At 43.6% G+C, this 21,715-nt stretch overlaps 12 non-coding genes across 12 annotated transcripts; all 12 read right to left on the reverse strand.

Moving 5' to 3' along the window:
* Positions 1 to 1,076: 1,076 nt before the first annotated feature.
* Positions 1,077 to 1,267, reverse strand: LOC141218442 (U2 spliceosomal RNA). Its single transcript, XR_012287140.1, has one exon. It is a non-coding gene; the product is annotated as a U2 spliceosomal RNA (small nuclear RNA).
* Positions 1,268 to 2,387: 1,120 nt separating this feature from the next.
* On the reverse strand, positions 2,388 to 2,578 carry LOC141217836 (U2 spliceosomal RNA). Its single transcript, XR_012286609.1, has one exon. It is a non-coding gene; the product is annotated as a U2 spliceosomal RNA (small nuclear RNA).
* A 1,123-nt stretch (positions 2,579 to 3,701) lies between these two features.
* LOC141217837 (U2 spliceosomal RNA) lies at positions 3,702 to 3,892 on the reverse strand. The gene has a single exon (XR_012286610.1). It is a non-coding gene; the product is annotated as a U2 spliceosomal RNA (small nuclear RNA).
* Positions 3,893 to 5,014: 1,122 nt separating this feature from the next.
* On the reverse strand, positions 5,015 to 5,205 carry LOC141218317 (U2 spliceosomal RNA). The gene has a single exon (XR_012287071.1). It is a non-coding gene; the product is annotated as a U2 spliceosomal RNA (small nuclear RNA).
* A 1,122-nt stretch (positions 5,206 to 6,327) lies between these two features.
* Positions 6,328 to 6,518, reverse strand: LOC141218215 (U2 spliceosomal RNA). Its single transcript, XR_012286971.1, has one exon. It is a non-coding gene; the product is annotated as a U2 spliceosomal RNA (small nuclear RNA).
* A 1,122-nt stretch (positions 6,519 to 7,640) lies between these two features.
* LOC141218085 (U2 spliceosomal RNA) lies at positions 7,641 to 7,831 on the reverse strand. Its single transcript, XR_012286848.1, has one exon. It is a non-coding gene; the product is annotated as a U2 spliceosomal RNA (small nuclear RNA).
* Positions 7,832 to 8,952: 1,121 nt separating this feature from the next.
* LOC141218351 (U2 spliceosomal RNA) lies at positions 8,953 to 9,149 on the reverse strand. The gene has a single exon (XR_012287102.1). It is a non-coding gene; the product is annotated as a U2 spliceosomal RNA (small nuclear RNA).
* A 6,396-nt stretch (positions 9,150 to 15,545) lies between these two features.
* LOC141217838 (U2 spliceosomal RNA) lies at positions 15,546 to 15,736 on the reverse strand. Its single transcript, XR_012286611.1, has one exon. It is a non-coding gene; the product is annotated as a U2 spliceosomal RNA (small nuclear RNA).
* A 1,120-nt stretch (positions 15,737 to 16,856) lies between these two features.
* LOC141218269 (U2 spliceosomal RNA) lies at positions 16,857 to 17,047 on the reverse strand. The gene has a single exon (XR_012287023.1). It is a non-coding gene; the product is annotated as a U2 spliceosomal RNA (small nuclear RNA).
* A 1,121-nt stretch (positions 17,048 to 18,168) lies between these two features.
* On the reverse strand, positions 18,169 to 18,359 carry LOC141217839 (U2 spliceosomal RNA). The gene has a single exon (XR_012286612.1). It is a non-coding gene; the product is annotated as a U2 spliceosomal RNA (small nuclear RNA).
* Positions 18,360 to 19,478: 1,119 nt separating this feature from the next.
* On the reverse strand, positions 19,479 to 19,669 carry LOC141217840 (U2 spliceosomal RNA). The gene has a single exon (XR_012286613.1). It is a non-coding gene; the product is annotated as a U2 spliceosomal RNA (small nuclear RNA).
* Positions 19,670 to 20,785: 1,116 nt separating this feature from the next.
* LOC141217841 (U2 spliceosomal RNA) lies at positions 20,786 to 20,976 on the reverse strand. The gene has a single exon (XR_012286614.1). It is a non-coding gene; the product is annotated as a U2 spliceosomal RNA (small nuclear RNA).
* Between the last annotated feature and the right edge of the window lie 739 nt (positions 20,977 to 21,715).

Below are 21,715 nucleotides of genomic sequence, written 5' to 3' on the forward strand. Positions count from 1 at the left end.
AAAGTCCATTTGTGGAGATGGCCACCTGGACTCCCGTTAAGAAGACATGCTGTCAACCTCTAGATACCTCACATGCCTGCACTTTTCGGCTTGCTGCTGCTGCAATCCACGCGTTTTAGATCTGCATAACTCCACCTCTTTTAGCACAGTACCCTCAACCCCCGGCTGTTCCCACCCGCCTCAACACCGTTGGAAGGGAGGAGAACCAATTAAGGCGGGGGGGGGGGGTGGAACGAGCAGCTGTCTACCCTTAGCAGGAGGGTTGCTGATTAATTACCTCTCCTGCTGCTGCTGCTGCTGGCTGTCCAGCAGCAGACTGAAGGTGGCTGCTGCTGTGCGCAGGTATATAAAGGCTCAGAGCCTATTATGACACGCGCAGCCAGCGTTCCATTGCCACATTCCGTCTACTGCAGGCGGGATACCTGGATGGCTGAATGTCACTGAGAAGCTCACAGAGACCGCCATAAGCAACAGTTTAAAAGAATGCCACAGACTAATCAACCAAACTTTTTGGGTTGGTTTCTCTTTTATAGTCTGCAGGCATTAAATGAAAGAAGTCAGTGTTCCAGCAGAGGGAGACAACGTTTCAGAAAAGGCATTGTAGCAAACCAAAAAAGAAATTTTAAGCGCAGCAGAGTAACCAGCTCACATACCTGTTAGCTCAGGTGAGTTTAAAAGGCTGCTGTTGATAACAAGGGCATTTGCTAAATAGATGGTGTGTGCAACAATATACTGAAAGGTCAATTATATTGTGCAGCTTATCTCACCACCTGTAGTTATTTAGGTGAAAGCTCCAAAATGCTTGCCTAATATGTCTGTTTATCCAAAAGGAAGTATAGAGGGAGAGCTAGATAGATAGCATTGCATTACATTACATTACATGGCAATGCAATGCACAGTTGCTGAAGTTGAACCAAAATGAGCTTGTCATCTGGCTTCTGCAACTTTTAACATGAAAAATCCAATGAGGAGAAGAAAAGCAAAGCCAAAGAGTCCATCCCAAAATCCGACAAACAAGCAAAATGAACAAAAAGCATTGAATTCAATTCTTTCTGATTTTAGAAACTGCATTAAAGAAGGGGTGCACCGTTCCTGGAGATACTGCAATACCAGGTCAATGCGTGGAGTGGACAGAGCAAGCTCTTTTTCCATCTCCCTGTTCTAAAAATCCATTTAATATATGGTCCCCAGATAGGGGACGTATCAGATATTAAACTGATAAGAACAGATACTACACTTGATCTTAGCCAAAAGGCCGAGAAGCGATAACCAGAATTGGTTTCCGACTACGGTGCCACCCAAGGATTCTGAAAAGTCCATTTGTGGAGATGGCCACCTGGACTCCCGTTAAGAAGACATGCTGTCAACCTCTAGATCCCTCACATGCCTGCACTTTTCGGCTTGCTGCTGCTGCAATCCACGCGTTTTAGATCTGCATAACTCCACCTCTTTTAGCACAGTACCCTCAACCCCCGGCTGTTCCCACCCGCCTCAACACCGTTGGAAGGGAGGAGAACCAATTAAGGCGGGGGGGGGGTGGAACGAGCAGCTGTCTACCCTTAGCAGGAGGGTTGCTGATTAATTACCTCTCCTGCTGCTGCTGCTGCTGGCTGTCCAGCAGCAGACTGAAGGTGGCTGCTGCTGTGCGCAGGTATATAAAGGCTCAGAGCCTATTATGACACGCGCAGCCAGCGTTCCATTGCCACATTCCGTCTACTGCAGGCGGGATACCTGGATGGCTGAATGTCACTGAGAAGCTCACAGAGACCGCCATAAGCAACAGTTTAAAAGAATGCCACAGAATAATCAACCAAACTTTTTGGGTTGGTTTCTCTTTTATAGTCTGCAGGCATTAAATGAAAGAAGTCAGTGTTCCAGCAGAGGGAGACAACGTTTCAGAAAAGGCATTGTAGCAAACCAAAAAAGAAATTTTAAGCGCAGCAGAGTAACCAGCTCACATACCTGTTAGCTCAGGTGAGTTTAAAAGGCTGCTGTTGATAACAAGGGCATTTGCTAAATAGATGGTGTGTGTGCAACAATATACTGAAAGGTCAATTATATTGTGCAGCTTATCTCACCACCTGTAGTTATTTAGGTGAAAGCTCCAAAATGCTTGCCTAATATGTCTGTTTATCCAAAAGGAAGTATAGAGGGAGAGCTAGATAGATAGCATTGCATTACATTACATTACATGGCAATGCAATGCACAGTTGCTGAAGTTGAACCAAAATGAGCTTGTCATCTGGCTTCTGCAACTTTTAACATGAAAAATCCAATGAGGAGAAGAAAAGCAAAGCCAAAGAGTCCATCCCAAAATCCGACAAACAAGCAAAATGAACAAAAAGCATTGAATTCAATTCTTTCTGATTTTAGAAACTGCATTAAAGAAGGGGTGCACCGGTCCTGGAGATACTGCAATACCAGGTCAATGCGTGGAGTGGACAGAGCAAGCTCTTTTTCCATCTCCCTGTTCTAAAAATCCATTTAATATATGGTCCCCAGATAGGGGACGTATCAGATATTAAACTGATAAGAACAGATACTACACTTGATCTTAGCCAAAAGGCCGAGAAGCGATAACCAGAATTGGTTTCCGACTACGGTGCCACCCAAGGATTCTGAAAAGTCCATTTGTGGAGATGGCCACCTGGACTCCCGTTAAGAAGACATGCTGTCAACCTCTAGATCCCTCACATGCCTGCACTTTTCGGCTTGCTGCTGCTGCAATCCACGCGTTTTAGATCTGCATAACTCCACCTCTTTTAGCACAGTACCCTCAACCCCCGGCTGTTCCCACCCGCCTCAACACCGTTGGAAGGGAGGAGAACCAATTAAGGCGGGGGGGGGGGGATGGAACGAGCAGCTGTCTACCCTTAGCAGGAGGGTTGCTGATTAATTACATCTCCTGCTGCTGCTGCTGCTGGCTGTCCAGCAGCAGACTGAAGGTGGCTGCTGCTGTGCGCAGGTATATAAAGGCTCAGAGCCTATTATGACACGCGCAGCCAGCGTTCCATTGCCACATTCCGTCTACTGCAGGCGGGATACCTGGATGGCTGAATGTCACTGAGAAGCTCACAGAGACCGCCATAAGCAACAGTTTAAAAGAATGCCACAGACTAATCAACCAAACTTTTTGGGTTGGTTTCTCTTTTATAGTCTGCAGGCATTAAATGAAAGAAGTCAGTGTTCCAGCAGAGGGAGACAACGTTTCAGAAAAGGCATTGTAGCAAACCAAAAAAGAAATTTTAAGCGCAGCAGAGTAACCAGCTCACATACCTGTTAGCTCAGGTGAGTTTAAAAGGCTGCTGTTGATAACAAGGGCATTTGCTAAATAGATGGTGTGTGTGCAACAATATACTGAAAGGTCAATTATATTGTGCAGCTTATCTCACCACCTGTAGTTATTTAGGTGAAAGCTCCAAAATGCTTGCCTAATATGTCTGTTTATCCAAAAGGAAGTATAGAGGGAGAGCTAGATAGATAGCATTGCATTACATTACATTACATGGCAATGCAATGCACAGTTGCTGAAGTTGAACCAAAATGAGCTTGTCATCTGGCTTCTGCAACTTTTAACATGAAAAATCCAATGAGGAGAAGAAAAGCAAAGCCAAAGAGTCCATCCCAAAATCCGACAAACAAGCAAAATGAACAAAAAGCATTGAATTCAATTCTTTCTGATTTTAGAAACTGCATTAAAGAAGGGGTGCACCGGTCCTGGAGATACTGCAATACCAGGTCAATGCGTGGAGTGGACAGAGCAAGCTCTTTTTCCATCTCCCTGTTCTAAAAATCCATTTAATATATGGTCCCCAGATAGGGGACGTATCAGATATTAAACTGATAAGAACAGATACTACACTTGATCTTAGCCAAAAGGCCGAGAAGCGATAACCAGAATTGGTTTCCGACTACGGTGCCACCCAAGGATTCTGAAAAGTCCATTTGTGGAGATGGCCACCTGGACTCCCGTTAAGAAGACATGCTGTCAACCTCTAGATCCCTCACATGCCTGCACTTTTCGGCTTGCTGCTGCTGCAATCCACGCGTTTTAGATCTGCATAACTCCACCTCTTTTAGCACAGTACCCTCAACCCCCGGCTGTTCCCACCCGCCTCAACACCGTTGGAAGGGAGGAGAACCAATTAAGGCGGGGGGGGGGGATGGAACGAGCAGCTGTCTACCCTTAGCAGGAGGGTTGCTGATTAATTACCTCTCCTGCTGCTGCTGCTGCTGGCTGTCCAGCAGCAGACTGAAGGTGGCTGCTGCTGTGCGCAGGTATATAAAGGCTCAGAGCCTATTATGACACGCGCAGCCAGCGTTCCATTGCCACATTCCGTCTACTGCAGGCGGGATACCTGGATGGCTGAATGTCACTGAGAAGCTCACAGAGACCGCCATAAGCAACAGTTTAAAAGAATGCCACAGACTAATCAACCAAACTTTTTGGGTTGGTTTCTCTTTTATAGTCTGCAGGCATTAAATGAAAGAAGTCAGTGTTCCAGCAGAGGGAGACAACGTTTCAGAAAAGGCATTGTAGCAAACCAAAAAAGAAATTTTAAGCGCAGCAGAGTAACCAGCTCACATACCTGTTAGCTCAGGTGAGTTTAAAAGGCTGCTGTTGATAACAAGGGCATTTGCTAAATAGATGGTGTGTGTGCAACAATATACTGAAAGGTCAATTATATTGTGCAGCTTATCTCACCACCTGTAGTTATTTAGGTGAAAGGTCCAAAATGCTTGCCTAATATGTCTGTTTATCCAAAAGGAAGTATAGAGGGAGAGCTAGATAGATAGCATTGCATTACATTACATTACATGGCAATGCAATGCACAGTTGCTGAAGTAGAACCAAAATGAGCTTGTCATCTGGCTTCTGCAACTTTTAACATGAAAAATCCAATGAGGAGAAGAAAAGCAAAGCCAAAGAGTCCATCCCAAAATCCGACAAACAAGCAAAATGAACAAAAAGCATTGAATTCAATTCTTTCTGATTTTAGAAACTGCATTAAAGAAGGGGTGCACCGGTCCTGGAGATACTGCAATACCAGGTCAATGCGTGGAGTGGACAGAGCAAGCTCTTTTTCCATCTCCCTGTTCTAAAAATCCATTTAATATATGGTCCCCAGATAGGGGACGTATCAGATATTAAACTGATAAGAACAGATACTACACTTGATCTTAGAAAAAAGGCCGAGAAGCGATAACCAGAATTGGTTTCCGACTACGGTGCCACCCAAGGATTCTGAAAAGTCCATTTGTGGAGATGGCCACCTGGACTCCCGTTAAGAAGACATGCTGTCAACCTCTAGATCCCTCACATGCCTGCACTTTTCGGCTTGCTGCTGCTGCAATCCACGCGTTTTAGATCTGCATAACTCCACCTCTTTTAGCACAGTACCCTCAACCCCCGGCTGTTCCCACCCGCCTCAACACCGTTGGAAGGGAGGAGAACCAATTAAGGCGGGGGGGGGGGATGGAACGAGCAGCTGTCTACCCTTAGCAGGAGGGTTGCTGATTAATTACCTCTCCTGCTGCTGCTGCTGCTGGCTGTCCAGCAGCAGACTGAAGGTGGCTGCTGCTGTGCGCAGGTATATAAAGGCTCAGAGCCTATTATGACACGCGCAGCCAGCGTTCCATTGCCCCATTCCGTCTACTGCAGGCGGGATACCTGGATGGCTGAATGTCACTGAGAAGCTCACAGAGACCGCCATAAGCAACAGTTTAAAAGAATGCCACAGACTAATCAACCAAACTTTTTGGGTTGGTTTCTCTTTTATAGTCTGCAGGCATTAAATGAAAGAAGTCAGTGTTCCAGCAGAGGGAGACAACGTTTCAGAAAAGGCATTGTAGCAAACCAAAAAAGAAATTTTAAGCGCAGCAGAGTAACCAGCTCACATACCTGTTAGCTCAGGTGAGTTTAAAAGGCTGCTGTTGATAACAAGGGCATTTGCTAAATAGATGGTGTGTGTGCAACAATATACTGAAAGGTCAATTATATTGTGCAGCTTATCTCACCACCTGTAGTTATTTAGGTGAAAGCTCCAAAATGCTTGCCTAATATGTCTGTTTATCCAAAAGGAAGTATAGAGGGAGAGCTAGATAGATAGCATTGCATTACATTACATTACATGGCAATGCAATGCACAGTTGCTGAAGTTGAACCAAAATGAGCTTGTCATCTGCCTTCTGCAACTTTTAACATGAAAAATCCAATGAGGAGAAGAAAAGCAAAGCCAAAGAGTCCATCCCAAAATCCGACAAACAAGCAAAATGAACAAAAAGCATTGAATTCAATTCTTTCTGATTTTAGAAACTGCATTAAAGAAGGGGTGCACCGGTCCTGGAGATACTGCAATACCAGGTCAATGCGTGGAGTGGACAGAGCAAGCTCTTTTTCCATCTCCCTGTTCTAAAAATCCATTTAATATATGGTCCCCAGATAGGGGACGTATCAAATATTAAACTGATAAGAACAGATACTACACTTGATCTTAGCCAAAAGGCCGAGAAGCGATAACCAGAATTGGATTCCGACTACGGTGCCACCCAAGGATTCTGAAAAGTCCATTTGTGGAGATGGCCACCTGGACTCCCGTTAAGAAGACATGCTGTCAACCTCTAGATCCCTCACATGCCTGCACTTTTCGGCTTGCTGCTGCTGCAATCCACGCGTTTTAGATCTGCATAACTCCACCTCTTTTAGCACAGTACCCTCAACCCCCGGCTGTTCCCACCCGCCTCAACACCGTTGGAAGGGAGGAGAACCAATTAAGGCGGGGGGGGGGGATGGAACGAGCAGCTGTCTACCCTTAGCAGGAGGGTTGCTGATTAATTACCTCTCCTGCTGCTGCTGCTGCTGGCTGTCCAGCAGCAGACTGAAGGTGGCTGCTGCTGTGCGCAGGTATATAAAGGCTCAGAGCCTATTATGACACGCGCAGCCAGCGTTCCATTGCCACATTCCGTCTACTGCAGGCGGGATACCTGGATGGCTGAATGTCACTGAGAAGCTCACAGAGACCGCCATAAGCAACAGTTTAAAAGAATGCCACAGACTAATCAACCAAACTTTTTGGGTTGGTTTCTCTTTTATAGTCTGCAGGCATTAAATGAAAGAAGTCAGTGTTCCAGCAGAGGGAGACAACGTTTCAGAAAAGGCATTGTAGCAAACCAAAAAAGAAATTTTAAGCGCAGCAGAGTAACCAGCTCACATACCTGTTAGCTCAGGTGAGTTTAAAAGGCTGCTGTTGATAACAAGGGCATTTGCTAAATAGATGGTGTGTGTGCAACAATATACTGAAAGGTCAATTATATTGTGCAGCTTATCTCACCACCTGTAGTTATTTAGGTGAAAGCTCCAAAATGCTTGCCTAATATGTCTGTTTATCCAAAAGGAAGTATAGAGGGAGAGCTAGATAGATAGCATTGCATTACATTACATTACATGGCAATGCAATGCACAGTTGCTGAAGTTGAACCAAAATGAGCTTGTCATCTGCCTTCTGCAACTTTTAACATGAAAAATCCAATGAGGAGAAGAAAAGCAAAGCCAAAGAGTCCATCCCAAAATCCGACAAACAAGCAAAATGAACAAAAAGCATTGAATTCAATTCTTTCTGATTTTAGAAACTGCATTAAAGAAGGAGTGCACCGGTCCTGGAGATACTGCAATACCAGGTCAATGCGTGGAGTGGACAGAGCAAGCTCTTTTTCCATCTCCCTGTTCTAAAAATCCATTTAATATATGGTCCCCAGATAGGGGACGTATCAGATATTAAACTGATAAGAACAGATACTACACTTGATCTTAGCCAAAAGGCCGAGAAGCGATAACCAGAATTGGATTCCGACTACGGTGCCACCCAAGGATTCTGAAAAGTCCATTTGTGGAGATGGCCACCTGGACTCCCGTTAAGAAGACATGCTGTCAACCTCTAGATCCCTCACATGCCTGCACTTTTCGGCTTGCTGCTGCTGCAATCCACGCGTTTTAGATCTGCATAACTCCACCTCTTTTAGCACAGTACCCTCAACCCCCGGCTGTTCCCACCCGCCTCAACACCGTTGGAAGGGAGGAGAACCAATTAAGGCGGGGGGGGGGGTGGAACGAGCAGCTGTCTACCCTTAGCAGGAGGGTTGCTGATTAATTACCTCTCCTGCTGCTGCTGCTGCTGGCTGTCCAGCAGCAGACTGAAGGTGGCTGCTGCTGTGCGCAGGTATATAAAGGCTCAGAGCCTATTATGACACGCGCAGCCAGCGTTCCATTGCCACATTCCGTCTACTGCAGGCGGGATACCTGGATGGCTGAATGTCACTGAGAAGCTCACAGAGACCGCCATAAGCAACAGTTTAAAAGAATGCCACAGACTAATCAACCAAACTTTTTGGGTTGGTTTCTCTTTTATAGTCTGCAGGCATTAAATGAAAGAAGTCAGTGTTCCAGCAGAGGGAGACAACGTTTCAGAAAAGGCATTGTAGCAAACCAAAAAAGAAATTTTAAGCGCAGCAGAGTAACCAGCTCACATACCTGTTAGCTCAGGTGAGTTTAAAAGGCTGCTGTTGATAACAAGGGCATTTGCTAAATAGATGGTGTGTGTGCAACAATATACTGAAAGGTCAATTATATTGTGCAGCTTATCTCACCACCTGTAGTTATTTAGGTGAAAGCTCCAAAATGCTTGCCTAATATGTCTGTTTATCCAAAAGGAAGTATAGAGGGAGAGCTAGATAGATAGCATTGCATTACATTACATTACATGGCAATGCAATGCACGGTTGCTGAAGTTGAACCAAAATGAGCTTGTCATCTGGCTTCTGCAACTTTTAACATGAAAAATCCAATGAGGAGAAGAAAAGCAAAGCCAAAGAGTCCATCCCAAAATCCGACAAACAAGCAAAATGAACAAAAAGCATTGAATTCAATTCTTTCTGATTTTAGAAACTGCATTAAAGAAGGGGTGCACCGGTCCTGGAGATACTGCAATACCAGGTCAATGCGTGGAGTGGACAGAGCAAGCTCTTTTTCCATCTCCCTGTTCTAAAAATCCATTTAATATATGGTCCCCAGATAGGGGACGTATCAGATATTAAACTGATAAGAACAGATTTTTTATTTTTTTTTTTAATTTGGCTATCCCCTGCAGAGGGATAAAACCGTTTATTAAAACTTTAACAAATTACAAGCATAATTAGACAAATACCAAACGTTAAAAGACAAATGAAATTTACAAAACAAAAAAATACAAAGATTTTAAATAATTAGGTTCCATTGGTCAACAAGCCATTTTTTGGAAATATGTACATTCTTCTTTTTGTCAATTAAATAATAAGTATACATTTCACATAAACATAAACTTAAAACATCATTCACTGATAAAACATCTTGTTTAAAAATAGCAATGTTGCGCGCTTTCCAGAGAGATGACTTGGCGCAGTTCACTGTCTTCCAAGCCATTGTGTACTGGTCCATTGTGGGGCATTCCATAAGTCCGTATAGCACAGTTTTATATGTAAAGTCCTTGAGGTCTGCCACCCTTTCCAGTAGGGGGAGCAGTCTTCTCCAGAAATCCTTTGCAAAATTACATGTCCATAATAGATGTTCCACCGTTTCCTCGTCTTGGCATCCGGCTCTTGGGCAGATGGCAGACCTCACAAATCCTCTTCTGTATTGGAATGCCCGGCAAGGAAGACAGCGGTGCATGCAACTCCAAGCCAGATCTCTCTGTTCATTAAAAAGATAAAAAACGTTAATCATTTTCCAAATAGACATAGATTTGTCATCATCATATCTGTCAACATTACATATTTCCTCACTTTTACGTATTTCTTTAATTAGTTTCTTACTATTTCTTAATTCCTCTATTTTCTTAGTCCCTAAATTAAAATCGGACACTATTTTCCTTAAAATCTCATAATGCGTCGACAAATTAAAAGCATGGGGCACAGATATATTAACTTCATACCATCCAAACTTTCTCATAAAAAATCCTGTATTAAAACGCATAAAAAAGGACCAATAGTGATTCTTAAAAAGGGCATTAAAACAGTAAACGAACAGATGGATTAAAAGAAACCTATTAAAATCTGGAAAATCTTTACCACCTTTTACTTTTGATTTCATCACGATTTCTCTTTTCAGCTTTTCCATTTTTGAGTTCCAAAAGAAGGTAAAACAGGTTTTGGTTATCTTTTTTAAAACATTAACAGGCGGGGGGGAAAACCATGCTAAGATACAATAAAAGAGGTAAAATCACCATCTTTAAAACCAATACTTTACCCTCCATTGTAAGTCTCCTCATGTTCCACATACATATTTTCGTATTTACTTTCTGTGTAACTGTTTCCCAACTATTATAACCATCATTATTTTCAGTGAATGATATACCTAAAATGGAAATGGATTCGGAGACATTAATTGGTACATCACGTAAAATCATCCCCCCAACACTTAAAATGTTACACTTATTAAAATTGATTTTAAAACCAGAAGCTAGACAAAAGGATTGCACTTGATGGAGAGTGGCCGTAAGTGATGGTGCATCTGTACACAAGACCGCCACGTCATCCATGTAGCCTACAACCTTGGCCTCCAAACCACCTCTTCCAGGCAGAGGGACACCGCATATCTGTTTATTTTGGCGTATTGCACATAACATTGGTTCCAGTGCACAGATAAACAGTAGGGGGGACAGAGGGCATCCCTGTTTCACCCCTGACCGTAAAAATACCTCTTGTGTCTTAAAACCATTCACTAAAATCTTACTTGTACAATCCTTGTAAAATGCTTTAAGCGATAGTAAAAACCCTTCTGGTATGCCCATTTTCTCTAAAACTTTAAAAAGATAAAAGTGTGAGACACGGTCAAATGCTTTTTCAAAATCAATAGATAAAATCGCCATTTTCCCCTTTCTGTCTTTCACATCCTCAATACAGTCTTTCACTAAATTCAGATTGTCCCATATACTGCGCCCCGGCACCCCACACACTTGATTAGAATGAATAACTTTGCTGATGACTTCTTTTAGACGATTTGCACAAATTTTAGCCATTATTTTATAGTCACAATTTAAAAGTGTTATTGGTCTCCAGTTTTCTAATTTTGATTTATCACCTTTTTTGTATAGGAGGGAGACTTCACCTTTCTTCCAGGAATTTAATAAAACCTTATTATTAAAAACCTCAGTAAACAAATAAAACAAATCATCTTTTAAAATATCATAAAAACATACATAAAATTCTATTGGGATGCCATCAGGACCAGGGACCTTTCCAGTTTTAAAACTTTTAATAGTTTTTAACACTTCTTGTTCCGTTAAAACTTGGGATAAAAACTCTTGGGATGCGGGATCTAAAACAGCTGTTAGTCCTTGCAGCGAATCATCCATTAATTTATTATCTATATTTTTTCCATGAAAAAGATTAGAAAAAAAAACCTCTACTTTACCCAGCATATTTTTTATATTATTCTCACCATCTATATGGTCAATTATCACTTTTTCTTTTTTATTTTTCCTAAAAAAATATCTGGAACACTTTTCATTTTCTTCTATATGTTGTACTCTAGAATGAAAAATTATCTCTTTTCCTTTTTGTTCTAGCCATTTTGAAATCTCTTCTTTTAAGTTTGAAATATCAAGTTGTACATCTATCCCATTGTCTCTGAGCTTAAATAATGTTTGTAGGCGGGTATTTAAAATTCTATATTCTTCATATTTTTCTTTGGCTCTACATATACTCTTTTTAATAAAAAAGTCTTTTATTTTTACTTTCATTCTATCCCACCATACACTCATAGTCTCATTTGTTTTTTTCCCTTTTCTACATTTCCTATAAAACTCAATAAAATCTGATAAAATCTGCGGGTCGGTTAAAAGGGATACGTTCATTTTCCAGCTTTTCTTACCACATTTTTTGTTGTCATTTACTTTTATGGTAAAGGATAAAAGTTTATGGTCTGAAAATATATTAGTTAAAACTTCACATTTGGCAGGTATTGTTTTGTCTGAACCAAAAATAAAATCAATCCTAGAGCTACAATTAGCATTGTTCCAAGTGAAACCGGCGTCCTCTGGGCTGTCACTATGACACTCTTTATATATGTCTATCAATTTAGCATCTTTGACTATATCATGTAGCATACCTGAGGTTTTATCGTAGTTCCTGCTTACAGAGCTGGAGCGCCGGTTTTCACCTTTTAAAACACAATTAAAATCCCCTGCTAAGATAAAAGGTTCAGAGTTATTAATAAATAAAGGTAAAAGATCAAGCATTTCGGCTCTTTCATTTTTCTCTGGGGATCCATAAAAATTTAAAAACTGCCATCTAATACCATCAATAAAAGCTTTCACTAATAAAATACGACCTGGTAAAATTTCCTGAATAAAATCAATTAAAACGTTCCCTTTAAAAAGTATGGCTACACCCGCTGATCCTGCAGCATTCGATCCGGACCAGACAGATGGCCCACACTTCCACTCATCTTTATATTTTTGATATGACATTTCATGTGGGATATTACATTCTTGCAGAAAAAATACAGATGCAGTAAAACACGTAAAAAAATTAAAAAGAGCAGTTCTTCTCGTGTTAGATTTTATGCCTCTCACGTTGAGGGAAATACCTTTGAGTTCAGCCATCATTAGAAAATGTAGAAATTTTACTTAGGTAACTAAGAGCAACGGATTTACCTGTCCGATGAACCTGATCAGACCACTGGGCTTGCGCCTCCCTCCTCATCTGATAGTATCGTCACGAGAGTCTCCGTGGAGGAGGAAAGATTACCACATTTATATAAACCCGACGCTACACTGGCATAGCTCGGAGGGCTGGCTGGCAGAACCCGCTGGGTCTCCATTGGCTGGCCATGCAGTTCCTCATCAGGTGGGTCCCCGAGGGGTTCCGCCGCCCCTGTTTGACCTGTAGAAGGTCGTCCTATAGGAGGAGGTTGCGCACAAGGCAGAGCCTCTGACTCTTCAGAGGCAGCAAGATCCCGGTCCCCACCTGTAGCAGCGGAGACCGAAACCCCTGAGGGTCCAGCGTCCACGTCCCCTTCTGAAGAAGTGTCCATCTGTTCACCTCCTGCTGCCTCCTCCGAACCACCCTTTTTCTTTTTCTTCGGACCCACCTTTATCCACTCAGCGCCCTCAGCCCTAGGAGACCCAGACTGGGCATGGGCTTCTGCGTCGGCCTTTTGCCGGTCCCTTTTGACCTTACCAGTAGTGCCCTTCTGCTCCTTCTCAGCCCTCCTTTTGGACTCTCGCAGGTCCTGCAGCCAGGTTTTGGGATTTGGTATTTTACCTGTCATAGACTCTGGAGACATTTCACTATTTGGTACGCCCTTATTGTCTCCAGAGGCTCCAGGTTGTTGTTCCTCCTCCTGAGGGGTGGTCTGATCTTTTGGTCCTTGGTCGGACGTCTTGGACTTTCCCTTTTGCTCATCTTCCCGAAATCTGTGAGGGCAAGAAAAATAAAAGTGACCTGGAGTCTGGCAAAAACTACATTTCTTTTCCTTAGGGCATTCTTTTGTCTCATGTTCTTCACTAGCACAATTTCTACATGATACATTACAGTTTTCTTTTGAATGACCATAGCGCCCACAATTTCTGCAATATACTGGCATCCCAGAAAAGAAGAAATCCCCATTTGTTTGTCCAATTTTAAAACGGGCAGGGGGAAGCCGTATACCACCTGGTGTATTTGGATCTCTTATACACTTCACAAGAAATTTCCACTTAGATGTCCATATGTTATATTCATTAAGTATCTTCCCAATACATTTAACACTTTTAAAATAAATTGCTAAAAATGACATAATTTCTGGAGCAGAAACAAAAGGCGAAAATACTTTTACGACAACAAGTCTTACCTCATCCAGGACGTGCTCAACAATTTGTATCCCTTTCAGAACAGGATTATTTTCAACTTTTTTTAACTTTTCTAGAACATCTCTGAAAATACCTTCTCCGGTGAATGTGATGTCATAGTCACCTCTTCTAGGATAATCCTGGATGGACAGAATTTCATTCCTCTGCACGCCAAGAAGGTTCCTGAGCACGTCCTGGACTACATACCCTAATTTCCTCATATCCGAGCCACCCGCCGTGAAGTGAACTCGGATAGAGTTTTTTAGCCTCGCATAAAGAGGCACGAGGTTAGGGTCAACCTCCATGGAAACCGCAACAAGGTTGCAAATTGCAGCCGCTTGCAATCTGCGCTCCCAGTGTTCTTGCAGCGAAAGACACCTGGAAGCTGGGGGATCGCAACACGTTACCCTGGGACTAAGCCCTCTCCCTAATAGCAGCAAGCAGGTTAAGTCCACCAAAGTGGACGATCCTGCCAGGCCAAGGAGAGGGGTACCCGAGTACCCTTCAACTACAATCTCCTGCAATAAAGCACTTGATCGTAGCCAAAAGGCCGAGAAGCGATAACCAGAATTGGTTTCTGACTACGGTGCCACCCAAGGATTCTGAAAAGTCCATTTGTGGAGATGGCCACCTGGACTCCCGTTAAGAAGACATGCTGTCAACCTCTAGATCCCTCACATGCCTGCACTTTTCGGCTTGCTGCTGCTGCAATCCACGCGTTTTAGATCTGCATAACTCCACCTCTTTTAGCACAGTACCCTCAACCCCCGGCTGTTCCCACCCGCCTCAACACCGTTGGAAGGGAGGAGAACCAATTAAGGCGGGGGGGGGGGTGGAACGAGCAGCTGTCTACCCTTAGCAGGAGGGTTGCTGATTAATTACCTCTCCTGCTGCTGCTGCTGCTGGCTGTCCAGCAGCAGACTGAAGGTGGCTGCTGCTGTGCGCAGGTATATAAAGGCTCAGAGCCTATTATGACACGCGCAGCCAGCGTTCCATTGCCACATTCCGTCTACTGCAGGCGGGATACTTGGATGGCTGAATGTCACTGAGAAGCTCACAGAGACCGCCATAAGCAACAGTTTAAAAGAATGCCACAGACTAATCAACCAAACTTTTTGGGTTGGTTTCTCTTTTATAGTCTGCAGGCATTAAATGAAAGAAGTCAGTGTTCCAGCAGAGGGAGACAACGTTTCAGAAAAGGCATTGTAGCAAACCAAAAAAGAAATTTTAAGCGCAGCAGAGTAACCAGCTCACATACCTGTTAGCTCAGGTGAGTTTAAAAGGCTGCTGTTGATAACAAGGGCATTTGCTAAATAGATGGTGTGTGTGCAACAATATACTGAAAGGTCAATTATATTGTGCAGCTTATCTCACCACCTGTAGTTATTTAGGTGAAAGCTCCAAAATGCTTGCCTAATATGTCTGTTTATCCAAAAGGAAGTATAGAGGGAGAGCTAGATAGATAGCATTGCATTACATTACATTACATGGCAATGCAATGCACAGTTGCTGAAGTTGAACCAAAATGAGCTTGTCATCTGGCTTCTGCAACTTTTAACATGAAAAATCCAATGAGGAGAAGAAAAGCAAAGCCAAAGAGTCCATCCCAAAATCCGACAAACAAGCAAAATGAACAAAAAGCATTGAATTCAATTCTTTCTGATTTTAGAAACTGCATTAAAGAAGGGGTGCACCGGTCCTGGAGATACTGCAATACCAGGTCAATGCGTGGAGTGGACAGAGCAAGCTCTTTTTCCATCTCCCTGTTCTAAAAATCCATTTAATATATGGTCCCCAGATAGGGGACGTATCAGATATTAAACTGATAAGAACAGATACTACACTTGATCTTAGCCAAAAGGCCGAGAAGCGATAACCAGAATTGGTTTCCGACTACGGTGCCACCCAAGGATTCTGAAAAGTCCATTTGTGGAGATGGCCACCTGGACTCCCGTTAAGAAGACATGCTGTCAACCTCTAGATCCCTCACATGCCTGCACTTTTCGGCTTGCTGCTGCTGCAATCCACGCGTTTTAGATCTGCATAACTCCACCTCTTTTAGCACAGTACCCTCAACCCCCGGCTGTTCCCACCCGCCTCAACACCGTTGGAAGGGAGGAGAACGAATTAAGGCGGGGGGGGGGTGGAACGAGCAGCTGTCTACCCTTAGCAGGAGGGTTGCTGATTAATTACCTCTCCTGCTGCTGCTGCTGCTGGCTGTCCAGCAGCAGACTGAAGGTGGCTGCTGCTGTGCGCAGGTATATAAAGGCTCAGAGCCTATTATGACACGCGCAGCCAGCGTTCCATTGCCACATTCCGTCTACTGCAGGCGGGATACCTGGATGGCTGAATGTCACTGAGAAGCTCACAGAGACCGCCATAAGCAACAGTTTAAAAGAATGCCACAGACTAATCAACCAAACTTTTTGGGTTGGTTTCTCTTTTATAGTCTGCAGGCATTAAATGAAAGAAGTCAGTGTTCCAGCAGAGGGAGACAACGTTTCAGAAAAGGCATTGTAGCAAACCAAAAAAGAAATTTTAAGCGCAGCAGAGTAACCAGCTCACATACCTGTTAGCTCAGGTGAGTTTAAAAGGCTGCTGTTGATAACAAGGGCATTTGCTAAATAGATGGTGTGTGTGCAACAATATACTGAAAGGTCAATTATATTGTGCAGCTTATCTCACCACCTGTAGTTATTTAGGTGAAAGCTCCAAAATGCTTGCCTAATATGTCTGTTTATCCAAAAGGAAGTATAGAGGGAGAGCTAGATAGATAGCATTGCATTACATTACATTACATGGCAATGCAATGCACAGTTGCTGAAGTTGAACCAAAATGAGCTTGTCATCTGGCTTCTGCAACTTTTAACATGAAAAATCCAATGAGGAGAAGAAAAGCAAAGCCAAAGAGTCCATCCCAAAATCCGACAAACAAGCAAAATGAACAAAAAGCATTGAATTCAATTCTTTCTGATTTTAGAAACTGCATTAAAGAAGGGGTGCACCGGTCCTGGAGATACTGCAATACCAGGTCAATGCGTGGAGTGGACAGAGCATGCTCTTTTTCCATTTCCCTGTTCTAAAAATCCATTTAATATATGGTCCCCAGATAGGGGACGTATCAGATATTAAACTGATAAGAACAGATACTACACTTGATCTTAGCCAAAAGGCCGAGAAGCGATAACCAGAATTGGTTTCCGACTACGGTGCCACCCAAGGATTCTGAAAAGTCCATTTGTGGAGATGGCCACCTGGACTCCCGTTAAGAAGACATGCTGTCAACCTCTAGATCCCTCACATGCCTGCACTTTTCGGCTTGCTGCTGCTGCAATCCACGCGTTTTAGATCTGCATAACTCCACCTCTTTTAGCACAGTACCCTCAACCCCCGGCTGTTCCCACCCGCCTCAACACCGTTGGAAGGGAGGAGAACCAATTAAGGCGGGGGGTGGGGTGGAACGAGCAGCTGTCTACCCTTAGCAGGAGGGTTGCTGATTAATTACCTCTCCTGCTGCTGCTGCTGCTGGCTGTCCAGCAGCAGACTGAAGGTGGCTGCTGCTGTGCGCAGGTATATAAAGGCTCAGAGCCTATTATGACACGCGCAGCCAGCGTTCCATTGCCACATTCCGTCTACTGCAGGCGGGATACCTGGATGGCTGAATGTCACTGAGAAGCTCACAGAGACCGCCATAAGCAACAGTTTAAAAGAATGCCACAGACTAATCAACCAAACTTTTTGGGTTGGTTTCTCTTTTATAGTCTGCAGGCATTAAATGAAAGAAGTCAGTGTTCCAGCAGAGGGAGACAACGTTTCATAAAAGGCATTGTAGCAAACCAAAAAAGAAATTTTAAGCGCAGCAGAGTAACCAGCTCACATACCTGTTAGCTCAGGTGAGTTTAAAAGGCTGCTGTTGATAACAAGGGCATTTGCTAAATAGATGGTGTGTGTGCAACAATATACTGAAAGGTCAATTATATTGTGCAGCTTATCTCACCACCTGTAGTTATTTAGGTGAAAGCTCCAAAATGCTTGCCTAATATGTCTGTTTATCCAAAAGGAAGTATAGAGGGAGAGCTAGATAGATAGCATTGCATTACATTACATTACATGGCAATGCAATGCACAGTTGCTGAAGTTGAACCAAAATGAGCTTGTCATCTGGCTTCTGCAACTTTTAACATGAAAAATCCAATGAGGAGAAGAAAAGCAAAGCCAAAGAGTCCATCCCAAAATCCGACAAACAAGCAAAATGAACAAAAAGCATTGAATTCAATTCTTTCTGATTTTAGAAACTGCATTAAAGAAGGGGTGCACCGGTCCTGGAGATACTGCAATACCAGGTCAATGCGTGGAGTGGACAGAGCAAGCTCTTTTTCCATCTCCCTGTTCTAAAAATCCATTTAATATATGGTCCCCAGATAGGGGACGTATCAGATATTAAACTGATAAGAACAGATACTACACTTGATCTTAGCCAAAAGGCCGAGAAGCGATAACCAGAATTGGTTTCCGACTACGGTGCCACCCAAGGATTCTGAAAAGTCCATTTGTGGAGATGGCCACCTGGACTCCCGTTAAGAAGACATGCTGTCAACCTCTAGATCCCTTACATGCCTGCACTTTTCGGCTTGCTGCTGCTGCAATCCACGCGTTTTAGATCTGCATAACTCCACCTCTTTTAGCACAGTACCCTCAACCCCCGGCTGTTCCCACCCGCCTCAACACCGTTGGAAGGGAGGAGAACCAATTAAGGCGGGGGGGGGGGTGGAACGAGCAGCTGTCTACCCTTAGCAGGAGGGTTGCTGATTAATTACCTCTCCTGCTGCTGCTGCTGGCTGTCCAGCAGCAGACTGAAGGTGGCTGCTGCTGTGCGCAGGTATATAAAGGCTCAGAGCCTATTATGACACGCGCAGCCAGCGTTCCATTGCCACATTCCGTCTACTGCAGGCGGGATACCTGGATGGCTGAATGTCACTGAGAAGCTCACAGAGACCGCCATAAGCAACAGTTTAAAAGAATGCCACAGACTAATCAACCAAACTTTTTGGGTTGGTTTCTCTTTTATAGTCTGCAGGCATTAAATGAAAGAAGTCAGTGTTCCAGCAGAGGGAGACAACGTTTCAGAAAAGGCATTGTAGCAAACCAAAAAAGAAATTTTAAGCGCAGCAGAGTAACCAGCTCACATACCTGTTAGCTCAGGTGAGTTTAAAAGGCTGCTGTTGATAACAAGGGCATTTGCTAAATAGATGGTGTGTGTGCAACAATATACTGAAAGGTCAATTATATTGTGCAGCTTATCTCACCACCTGTAGTTATTTAGGTGAAAGCTCCAAAATGCTTGCCTAATATGTCTGTTTATCCAAAAGGAAGTATAGAGGGAGAGCTAGATAGATAGCATTGCATTACATTACATTACATGGCAATGCAATGCACAGTTGCTGAAGTTGAACCAAAATGAGCTTGTCATCTGGCTTCTGCAACTTTTAACATGAAAAATCCAATGAGGAGAAGAAAAGAAAAAGCCAAAGAGTCCATCCCAAAATCCGACAAACAAGCAAAATGAACAAAAAGCATTGAATTCAATTCTTTCTGATTTTAGAAACTGCATTAAAGAAGGGGTGCACCGGTCCTGGAGATACTGCAATACCAGGTCAATGCGTGGAGTGGACAGAGCAAGCTCTTTTTCCATCTCCCTGTTCTAAAAATCCATTTAATATATGGTCCCCAGATAGGGGACGTATCAGATATTAAACTGATAAGAACAGATACTACACTTGATCTTAGCCAAAAGGCCGAGAAGCGATAACCAGAATTGGTTTCCGACTACGGTGCCACCCAAGGATTCTGAAAAGTCCATTTGTGGAGATGGCCACCTGGACTCCCGTTAAGAAGACATGCTGTCAACCTCTAGATCCCTCACATGCCTGCACTTTTCGGCTTGCTGCTGCTGCAATCCACGCGTTTTAGATCTGCATAACTCCACCTCTTTTAGCACAGTACCCTCAACCCCCGGCTGTTCCCACCCGCCTCAACACCGTTGGAAGGGAGAACCAATTAAGGCGGGGGGGGGTGGAACGAGCAGCTGTCTACCCTTAGCAGGAGGGTTGCTGATTAATTACCTCTCCTGCTGCTGCTGCTGCTGGCTGTCCAGCAGCAGACTGAAGGTGGCTGCTGCTGTGCGCAGGTATATAAAGGCTCAGAGCCTATTATGACACGCGCAGCCAGCGTTCCATTGCCACATTCCGTCTACTGCAGGCGGGATACCTGGATGGCTGAATGTCACTGAGAAGCTCACAGAGACCGCCATAAGCAACAGTTTAAAAGAATGCCACAGACTAATCAACCAAACTTTTTGGGTTGGTTTCTCTTTTATAGTCTGCAGGCATTAAATGAAAGAAGTCAGTGTTCCAGCAGAGGGAGACAACGTTTCAGAAAAGGCATTGTAGCAAACCAAAAAAGAAATTTTAAGCGCAGCAGAGTAACCAGCTCACATACCTGTTAGCTCAGGTGAGTTTAAAAGGCTGCTGTTGATAACAAGGGCATTTGCTAAATAGATGGTGTGTGTGCAACAATATACTGAAAGGTCAATTATATTGTGCAGCTTATCTCACCACCTGTAGTTATTTAGGTGAAAGCTCCAAAATGCTTGCCTAATATGTCTGTTTATCCAAAAGGAAGTATAGAGGGAGAGCTAGATAGATAGCATTGCATTACATTACATTACATGGCAATGCAATGCACAGTTGCTGAAGTTGAACCAAAATGAGCTTGTCATCTGGCTTCTGCAACTTTTAACATGAAAAATCCAATGAGGAGAAGAAAAGCAAAGCCAAAGAGTCCATCCCAAAATCCGACAAACAAGCAAAATGAACAAAAAGCATTGAATTCAATTCTTTCTGATTTTAGAAACTGCATTAAAGAAGGGGTGCACCGGTCCTGGAGATACTGCAATACCAGGTCAATGCGTGGAGTGGACAGAGCAAGCTCTTTTTCCATCTCCCTGTTCTAAAAATCCATTTAATATATGGTCCCCAGATAGGGGACGTATCAGATATTAAACTGATAAGAACAGATACTACACTTGATCTTAGCCAAAAGGCCGAGAAGCGATAACCAGAATTGGTTTCCGACTACGGTGCCACCCAAGGATTCTGAAAAGTCCATTTGTGGAGATGGCCACCTGGACTCCCGTTAAGAAGACATGCTGTCAACCTCTAGATCCCTCACATGCCTGCACTTTTCGGCTTGCTGCTGCTGCAATCCACGCGTTTTAGATCTGCATAACTCCACCTCTTTTAGCACAGTACCCTCAACCCCCGGCTGTTCCCACCCGCCTCAACACCGTTGGAAGGGAGGAGAACCAATTAAGGCGGGGGGGGGGGTGGAACGAGCAGCTGTCTACCCTTAGCAGGAGGGTTGCTGATTAATTACCTCTCCTGCTGCTGCTGCTGCTGGCTGTCCAGCAGCAGACTGAAGGTGGCTGCTGCTGTGCGCAGGTATATAAAGGCTCAGAGCCTATTATGACACGCGCAGCCAGCGTTCCATTGCCACATTCCGTCTACTGCAGGCGGGATACCTGGATGGCTGAATGTCACTGAGAAGCTCACAGAGACCGCCATAAGCAACAGTTTAAAAGAATGCCACAGACTAATCAACCAAACTTTTTGGGTTGGTTTCTCTTTTATAGTCTGCAGGCATTAAATGAAAGAAGTCAGTGTTCCAGCAGAGGGAGACAACGTTTCAGAAAAGGCATTGTAGCAAACCAAAAAAGAAATTTTAAGCGCAGCAGAGTAACCAGCTCACATACCTGTTAGCTCAGGTGAGTTTAAAAGGCTGCTGTTGATAACAAG

Source organism: Phyllobates terribilis, unplaced genomic scaffold (assembly GCF_046119375.1).
Source record: "Phyllobates terribilis strain yellow unplaced genomic scaffold, ASM4611937v1 Scaffold_249__1_contigs__length_2872098, whole genome shotgun sequence".
NCBI lineage: Eukaryota > Metazoa > Chordata > Amphibia > Anura > Dendrobatidae > Phyllobates > Phyllobates terribilis.